General features: G+C 45.0%; 3 non-coding genes across 3 annotated transcripts; all 3 read right to left on the reverse strand.

Annotated features, from left to right (window-relative positions):
• Positions 1-6474: 6474 nt before the first annotated feature.
• Positions 6475-6593, reverse strand: LOC148331686 (5S ribosomal RNA). The gene has a single exon (XR_015844845.1). It is a non-coding gene; the product is annotated as a 5S ribosomal RNA (ribosomal RNA).
• Positions 6594-7599: 1006 nt separating this feature from the next.
• LOC148331687 (5S ribosomal RNA) lies at positions 7600-7718 on the reverse strand. The gene has a single exon (XR_015844913.1). It is a non-coding gene; the product is annotated as a 5S ribosomal RNA (ribosomal RNA).
• Positions 7719-8731: 1013 nt separating this feature from the next.
• On the reverse strand, positions 8732-8850 carry LOC148331688 (5S ribosomal RNA). The gene has a single exon (XR_015844852.1). It is a non-coding gene; the product is annotated as a 5S ribosomal RNA (ribosomal RNA).
• Positions 8851-8853: the final 3 nt, after the last annotated feature.

An 8853-nucleotide genomic window follows, 5' to 3' on the forward strand; every position in this document is an offset into this window, starting at 1 on the left:
GATGGGAGATGACCAACGATTTGAAGATGGACCAGTGATCGCCTTTCCTTTTTTCATGCAGGTGGATGTTTCTTGTGATGACGATGGAATGACGTGCTATGGCCAAGAGCAGCTTGAGGGCTTTGACATTTAGGCCTTTCCATGGTGAAGGGATGATACCGAACAGGAGAAGCCAGGAATTCTGGTCACCGCCACCACCGACTACCGGCGAGGGGAGTTTCACCCCCAGCCTCCTGGCAATGAGATCTTCTAGTCTGGATCTGAAATGTCGCACGACTCGGCATTGGAGAATGAGATGGTGAAAATCCTCCGGTTCCTCTCCGCACACTGGACATGTCCTGTCATAGGCACTTGGTAGAAAAGCATGCAGCGTTGTACATGGAAAGATTATCCTGTGTCTTATTTTAAAATCAGTGTTACTTACCTTGGGTGGAGTATACCAGTTAAACATGTCAGCCCAGATGGATGAGGGAGCCAGGGTGGGGTATGCCTGACGCCACGCGTTTTCTGCTGTTGGCTTTTTCAGTATTTTGGTTAGCAACACATGATAGAGTAGTTTTGTTGTGCACTCTGCCAGTCTAGTCGGTCGAGCCCCAAAGGTCAGCACATAATTTAACTCTGACTCAGTGGTGGTGTCTTCACTCAGTGACATCCGCCCCAGAAGGTGCCCCCAGTGGCAATGCACGGAGTCTCTGATTTTTCCCACTGAGCGCAACACAGTGGCCCTTCGAAAGGGAACTTTGTGGAAGCGAAACAAGGTGCGAATGCGTTCAATGTTAAAATTCCCTTTCTGGTCTAATAAATCACCCATTGTTCTGATGTGTGCACTTTCTAAAACCCCACTTAACATCCTTTCCCCACTCCCTGGCTCACCGCCCAGGAGATCGGGGTTGAACCTAAGTGGAATGTTCTGCAGTTGATGGAGTGACATTGGCTCTGTCCTAACCCATGGCCGCAATGCCCACCACGCTTCTAAGATTTCTTTTTCGAAGGGGTCCAGAGGGGGGAACATCGTGCGAGGCAACATCTGGCAGAGATTGAAGACGCCGTAGCGGCCTAGACCCTCTAAAATTGGCAGAAGAAAATCCTTCCAGGGAGCTGAGAAGGCAGGATTTAAAAACTTTCTGAGCAGCTTCAAGCGTAGTGCAGCCTTTTTTGTGCCAATGTCTGTCAAATTTAAGCCACCTGCTTGGACATCACCGATCAAGGTATAGTGCCCAATGAAACCTCTTTCCCTCTTCCACATGAAATAATTAAAAGTTAAATTTAATCTATTTAAAACATTCGCGGACATGTGAGTGACAGTCAGTGAGTGAATTAATTTTGAAATACACAGATTATTGATGACCAATATTTTCCCTTTCAGAGTTAAATTCCTGAATTTCCACATATCTAAAGTGGATTTTACTTGTGGTAAAACTGTTTCCCATTGCTGTTCATCACAACGAGAAGTGTTCTCCCCAATCCAAACACCAAGGATTTTTTGGCTGAGTGTGGCCTCTTTAAAACCCCAGGTCTTTGGCACAGCGCTGGTGGTACCAAAAACGGCCATGGTGGACTTATCAAAATTGACTTTTGCACCCGAGGCTTGGCAGAAAATGTTGAGCTCGTTGAGAGCTACACTTAGACTCTCCACGTCTCTGACAAACAGGTTTGTATCGTCCGCATACTGTAGAATCTTAACTTCGCGTCCCCTTGGTGTCCAAATGCCTTTTATGCTGTTATTTTGTTTGAGGAGGGCCGCAAGTGGTTCTACAACAAGGCTAAAGAGTAGTGAGGACAGGGGGCACCCCTGTCTCACTGACCTTCCCAATTTAACAGGTCCTGTCAGTAGTCCGTTCACTTTGATTTTACTGGCTGCGTTTGCATACAGACGTTTTATCCAATTGGTAAAGGAAGACCCAAATCCAAATTTGTCAAGCACCTTCCATAAAAAAGAGTGCTCCACCCTATCAAAGGCTTTTTCGAAATCGAGGCTGACATGAATTCCGCACGAGGCAGCCATGTGTTTAGTTAAATACTTTATACTTAAAATAGTGTCTGAAATATCCCTTGTCGGAATGCTATACGACTGCGTTTCGGAGATGATGGTACCTATTACTTTTTTGAGACGAGCTGCTAAAACTTTGGCTAAGATTTTATAGTCAGTGTTCAAAAGACTAATCGGTCTATAGTTGCTCAATTGTTCCGAAGCACCTTTCTTGTGTATTAACGTAACGGTACCTTCGCAAAATGATGAAGGGACCAGATCTTTTTTTTCCATGTGATGAAACAAATTGAGCAAGATAGGTGACAGCTTTTTCATAAAAGCCTTAAAGAACTCGGCCGTTAGACCATCGCAACCTGGGCTTTTTTTATTATTTAGATCTTGGATTGCCTTTGTGATTTCGAATTCGGACATTGAGTTGTCGCACATGTCTTTATCGTCCACACTCAGTACACGGTTTAAGGCGGCTATGGCCTCGGTGGCATGATCTGTCAACGGTTGTCGGAATTTGAAGAGATCAGTATAGAAAAATTCGACCTCTTCTAAAATGTCATCAATGTCCGTGACCATCGCGTGAGATTTGTGAGACCACAATTTAGATATATATGCTTTTCCTTGTTTATTTTTTTCCAGTCCCAAAAAGTACGCTGTTGATCGCTCGCCCTCTACAGCATTTTGAGCTTTGGCCCTCAGGGCTGCCCCTCTACACTTGTTTGCTTCAAGCAGCTCGAGTTTATGTTGCAGCGAGAAAAATAACGGGTCCACAGGCCCACGTGTTATCGCCGCAGATAGAGTTATTTTCAGCAATTGGTCTCTCACAGTGTTCTCCTCTAATTTTTCCACCCAAGACTTAGCTCTACAATGATTAATTGACAATTTTTTTAAACGTAGTTTGACACTTTCCCACCAGTCTGTGATCCTGTCTACATACTTAGACTCCTCCTTTATCCCATCAAGAAAATAGTTTACTTTTGAAATAAAGCTCTCATCTTCTAGAAGCGAATTATTGAAGACCCAGAGACCACCGGTCCGCCTGCTTTTGTATAGACATAGATCAAACGACAGTAGCGCGTGATCACTCTGTCCAGACCATGTGTACTTGGGATTGTCCAGTCTCTGCGCAAGGGAAGCAGACGCTAAGCACAAGTCAATGCGCGATTGTTTAAGCGTGCCCAGTACTATTTGTTTGCGCGAGAAAGCCCTCCCCCTGAGGTTTAGGGTTCTCCAGATTTCTAACATATTGTTGTTGTTGATCAAGTTCAGTAGACAATTTCTGCTGACATCATTTTTGTAGGTGTTGTTGACACTAATGTCCAATTTACTCAGGGCGACATTGAAGTCGCCAGTCATAATTGTTCTATTGTTGACAAAAGAAAACACATGTAAGAAAAAGTCTCGTCTTTTTAGCTCCAGGTTTGGTGCATGGAGGTTGATGAGTCGGAGAGGCAATGAGCCATTAAAGTCTACCACTATAAATCTGCCCCCCGGATCAGCATGCACCAGGTTGGGGTGGCCCAGTGCACAGGTCCTAGACAGGATTGCTACGCCACAAGACCTGGGGGAGCCGAGGGCTACATGTACAGAGCCACGTACCATGCGACGAATCTTGTCAACATGCTCTTGGCTCCACCAGGTCTCTTGCAGACAAAGAACATCCCACTTTGTGTTATGTAAAATGTTGTCAATTTTGAGGTTGCTCCGCAGCCCGCAGGCATTAGCTGACACAAGGAGAACAGTCATTTTAAAGATAGGAGGGGAAGCGGCTTATCACTTAGACTTCTTCGATCTTCCTTTTCTCAAGCCTTCAGATTGCCTCTTTTTGGGTTCCGCTGTGCTGTGTTCCATTTTGTCATCAGACAATTTACAACTGTCATGACACTTGTCGACCGGTAAGGGGGCTTCTGCCATGTGGCATTGCGGCATCATTTGGGGCAATGATGAGCCTTCAGGCTGACCAACATTCCTCCCCACCGCAGATATCTCGCTCTCCCCCGTATCGCCGGTGCACGAGGCATTTAGGGAGGTCGGCAGGGAAAAATTGATACTGCTGATCCTTTCTGGATGTTGTTTCTTCCCCGGCCTAGGGATACAACTTTCCATAGTTGTCCCCCCCCTCTCAGGGGCAGAGAGTGGAATCTGCCCAACACTCACCCCCTTCAAAGGTTCGGCCCCGGTCGACATGGGATCAGGGGTAGGGCGATGCGCACCCCCCCCGCCTCGTTCGTGAGTAGAGCTAGGATTTTGACCTATAACTCCCTCCACTACAGGCACCCTTGTCCCACACAGCACTGTATCAGAGCTCATCTCACTATTCTCAAACAGGTGAGCTTTTGAAAGGTTTGTTTCTGGCAGGCGGACAACCGGCTTTGCGATAGTGGGACTGTCTTCCATTTCTATCGGTGCGGCCACAGAAATATCCTCGCCACAAACACAAAGGACAGGGTATTGTCTGCACACACCACAACGACGAAGGTGAGTCTCATTACATTCTCTGGCATAATGCCCCTGCTTGCCACATTTCCGGCACAAGAATTCCGGACAATCCCTGTACACATGTTCCGGGGACAGGCAACCTCGACACACTTTGACCTGTCGATCATGGATCACCCTGAAATATTCAGGCCCTGAGGCAGTGATGAAGCGAGCAGAATATGGTAAAGATTTTACAGTGTCAGTAAATCTTACTTTAACAAAGCGGGTCCCGTCAGCTACATCGGTGCCCGGCCACATTTTCCTCCGTACATTGGAGGTCGCCGATACGCCCCAGGACTGAAGTTTATCATATATTTCGGAGTCTTCAATATATGCCGGCAGGTGTAGAAAGGATACGACCATTTCGTCGGTTGTTATCTCCCGACCATGTATCCGCGCCGCGCCCATCCGGAAGCCATCAAGTAGCTTCTTCTTCGCTTGAATAGAGCTAACTGTTATTTCAAATTTGTCAGAGGAAATCCTCCGACAGGCCTTAATCTGCCCACACACTTCCTTAATTCCCCTAATTAACCATAAAGGAGTGATCTCATCACCATTGTCTATGTCCAGAAATACCGTGAGGTCTTTATCAAAAATTATGCTCTCAGTCACAACATTGCTCACCATTCCATCGCTGTTCAAACCTTGTCTCTTGGTCGCCGCCAGCATGCCATCAGGCACTCGATTCAATGACTGCTCCATGGTTTGTCCTAATGAGTCCATTGAACCTGGATCCGGGAGAAAGAAGGGGGGGGATGGGGAGAAGAAACAAAAGAAACCCCCCTCCACAGCACGGAGGCTGGGAGGAGAAAAAAAAACTAAACAAAAACTCCCAAAAATTCAGAAAAGATTAACCAAGATTTGCCACAAAAAAAGACATAAGCCAGGAGCATAGAGCTCTGACGGTCACCTCTGCACACTCACGCAGAGTGACAATCAGGCACACCTGCAATCACTCAACCAACCACACCTGGGCGTTCTCAGGGTAGTATGGCCGTAAGCGACAATTCCTTTCAAAATTTTGCATTTTATACATGTGGTCTTTATTGTGGCAAATACTTCAATCCAAAAATACGTAACAAGAATCTGAAACTATAACCACAGTCACAAATGTGTAACAACAATCTACAATGCATGATTGAAGTCACAGATATATGACAAATGTCAGCAAATGTGTACAATGATTTGTTGGCACATACACATGGTTAAATGCGGACAAAAATCCGTATAGATGGGCGACCTGTAAAAACGGGACCTTTTGATTGGCTGTGTTCTTAGAGTTGACGTTTGCTACAGTCCTGCCGCGGACGACTCGCAAATGCGTGTGCTGATTTGCAAATGCGTGTCAGGAGACTTGTGTGTGGCTCCGTAGCTACACGATCGGACCACATGGGGGCACTAATATTATACCAGCCCCGTACCACCAATTTATACACCAAGAACATGGGGGGGCGTTCACTGCTATCACCCATGGTCATGTACCATTTATTTGACATTATTTAAATTAAATTGGAATAAATGGAAGAATAAAGTGGAACTAATAAAATAAGAACCAATGATATAACCAGTGAAGCTAAAAAAAATGAATGAAGCTTCTCCACACCTGCTAATATCCACATTAACTATACTACCCTTTATTGCATTCAGTAAACACCATTTTTTTAAATTGATTCATTAACTTTTTATTTAGTAAACACTGACTGCACCAACCCAACCGGACTGCATCGGGTCATCTGCCTGCTACACCTGTCGACTACGAGAGTCCCCTTTTGGTCTTAATGTGGAGCTCCGGAGCCACACTCAAGTCTCCAGACACGCATTTGCAAATTGCCACACGCATTTGCGAGTCGTCCACGGCGAGACTGTAGCAACACCCAAAGGCAGGGGACGCTGAATGTTGGCATTTTGTGCTCTCAGCCTGTCAGGCGAATATGTGGAAATTTATCAAAAAGCAGCTCGCTTACTTGCTTACATTTGTTAGAGTTTTTTTAATTTATTTTTTTTTGCGGTGCAAATGCTTACAGCACCTGGTATTCCCAGGCGGTCTCCCATCCAAGTACTAACCAGGCCCGACCCTGCTTAGCTTCCGAGATCGGACGAGATCGGGCGTGCTCAGGGTAGTATGGCCGTAAGCGACAATTCCTTTCAAAATTTTGCATTTTATACATGTGGTCTTTATTGTGGCAAATACTTCAATCCAAAAATACGTAACAAGAATCTGAAACTATAACCACAGTCACAAATGTGTAACAACAATCTACAATGCATGATTGAAGTCACAGATATATGACAAATATCAGCAAATGTGTACAATGATTTGTTGGCACATAAATGCGGACAAAAATCCGTATAGATGGGCGACCTGTAAAAACGGGACCTTTTGATTGGCTGTGTTCTTAGAGGTGACGTTTGCTACAGTCCTGCCGCGGACGACTCGCAAATGCGTGTGCTGATTTGCAAATGCGTGTCAGGAGACTTGTGTGTGGCTCCGCAGCTACACGATCAGACCACATGGGGGCACTAATATTATACCAGCCCCGTACCACCAATATATACACTAAGAACATGGGGGGGCGTTCACTGCTATCCACCCATGGTCATGTACCATTTATTTGACATTATTTAAATTAAATTGGAATAAATGGAAGAATAAAGTGGAACTAATAAAATAAGAACCAATGATATAACCAGTGAAGCTAAAAAAAAATGAATGAAGCTTCTCCACACCTGCTAATTGCCACATTAACTATACTTCCCTTTATTGCATTCAGTAAACACCATTTTTTAAAATTGATTCATTAACTTGTTATTTTGTAAACACTGACTGCACCAACCCAACCGGACTGCATCGGGTCATCTGCCTGCTACACCTGTAGACTACGAGAGTCCCCTTTTGGTCTTAATGTGGAGCTCCGGATCCACACTCAAGTCTCCAGACACGCATTTGCAAATTGCCACACGCATTTGCGAGTCGTCCACGGCGAGACTGTAGCAACACCCAAAGGCAGGGGACGCTGAATGTTGGCATTTTGTGCTCTCAGCCTGTCAGGCGAATATGTGGAAATTTATAAAAAAAGCAGCTCGCATACTTGCTTACATTTGTTCGAGTTTTTTTAATTTTTTTTTTTTTGCTGTGCAAAAGCTTACATCACCTGGTATTCCCAGGCGGTCTCCCATCCAAGTACTAACCAGGCCCGACCCTGCTTAGCTTCCGAGATCGGACGAGATCGGGCGTTCTAAGGGTAGTATGGCCGTAAGCGACAATTCCTTTCAAAATTTTGCATTTTATAGATGTGGTCTTTATTGTAGCAAATACTTCAATCCAAAATACGTAACAAGAATCTGAAACTATAACCACAGTCACAAATGTGTAACAACAATCTACAATGCATGATTGAAGTCGCAGATATATGACAAATATCAGCAAATGTGTACAATGATTTGTTGGCACATACACATGGTTAAATGCGGACAAAAATCCGTATAGATGGGCGACCTGTAAAAACGGGACCTTTTGATTGGCTGTGTTCTTAGAGGTGACGTTTGCTACAGTCCTGCCGCGGACGACTCGCAAATGCGTGTGCTGATTTGCAAATGCGTGTCAGGAGACTTGTGTGTGGCTCCGTAGCTACACGATCGGACCACATGGGGGCACTAATATTATACCAGCCCCGTACCACCAATATATACACCAAGAACATGGGGGGGCGTTCACTGCTATCCACCCATGGTCATGTACCATTTATTTGACATTATTTAAATTAAATTGGAATAAATGGAAGAATAAAGTGGAACTAATAAAATAAGAACCAATGATATAACCAGTGAAGCTAAAAAAAATGAATGAAGCTTCTCCACACCTGCTAATATCCACATTAACTATACTACCCTTTATTGCATTCAGTAAACACCATTTTTTAAAATTGATTCATTAACTTTTTATTTAGTAAACACTGACTGCACCAACCCAACCGGACTGCATCGGGTCATCTGCCTGCTACACCTGTAGACTACGAGAGTCCCCTTTTGGTCTTAATGTGGAGCTCCGGAGCCACACTCAAGTCTCCAGACACGCATTTGCAAATTGCCACACGCATTTGCGAGTCGTCCACGGCGAGACTGTAGCAACACCCAAAGGCAGGGGACGCTGAATGTTGGCATTTTGTGCTCTCAGCCTGTCAGGCGAATATGTGGTAATTTATAAAAAAGCAGCTCGCATACTTGCTTACATTTGTTAGAGTTTTTTAAATTTTTTTTTTTTTGCGGTGCAAAAGCTTACAGCACCTGGTATTCCCAGGCGGTCTGCCATCCAAGTACTAACCAGGCCCGACCCTGCTTAGCTTCCGAGATCGGACGAGATCGGGCGTTCTCAGGGTAGTATGGCCGTAAGCGAC

Source organism: Idiotropiscis lumnitzeri, chromosome 8 (genome assembly GCF_059441095.1).
Source record: "Idiotropiscis lumnitzeri isolate Australia: NSW breed Sydney's pygmy pipehorse chromosome 8, RoL_Ilum_1.0, whole genome shotgun sequence".
NCBI lineage: Eukaryota > Metazoa > Chordata > Actinopteri > Syngnathiformes > Syngnathidae > Idiotropiscis > Idiotropiscis lumnitzeri.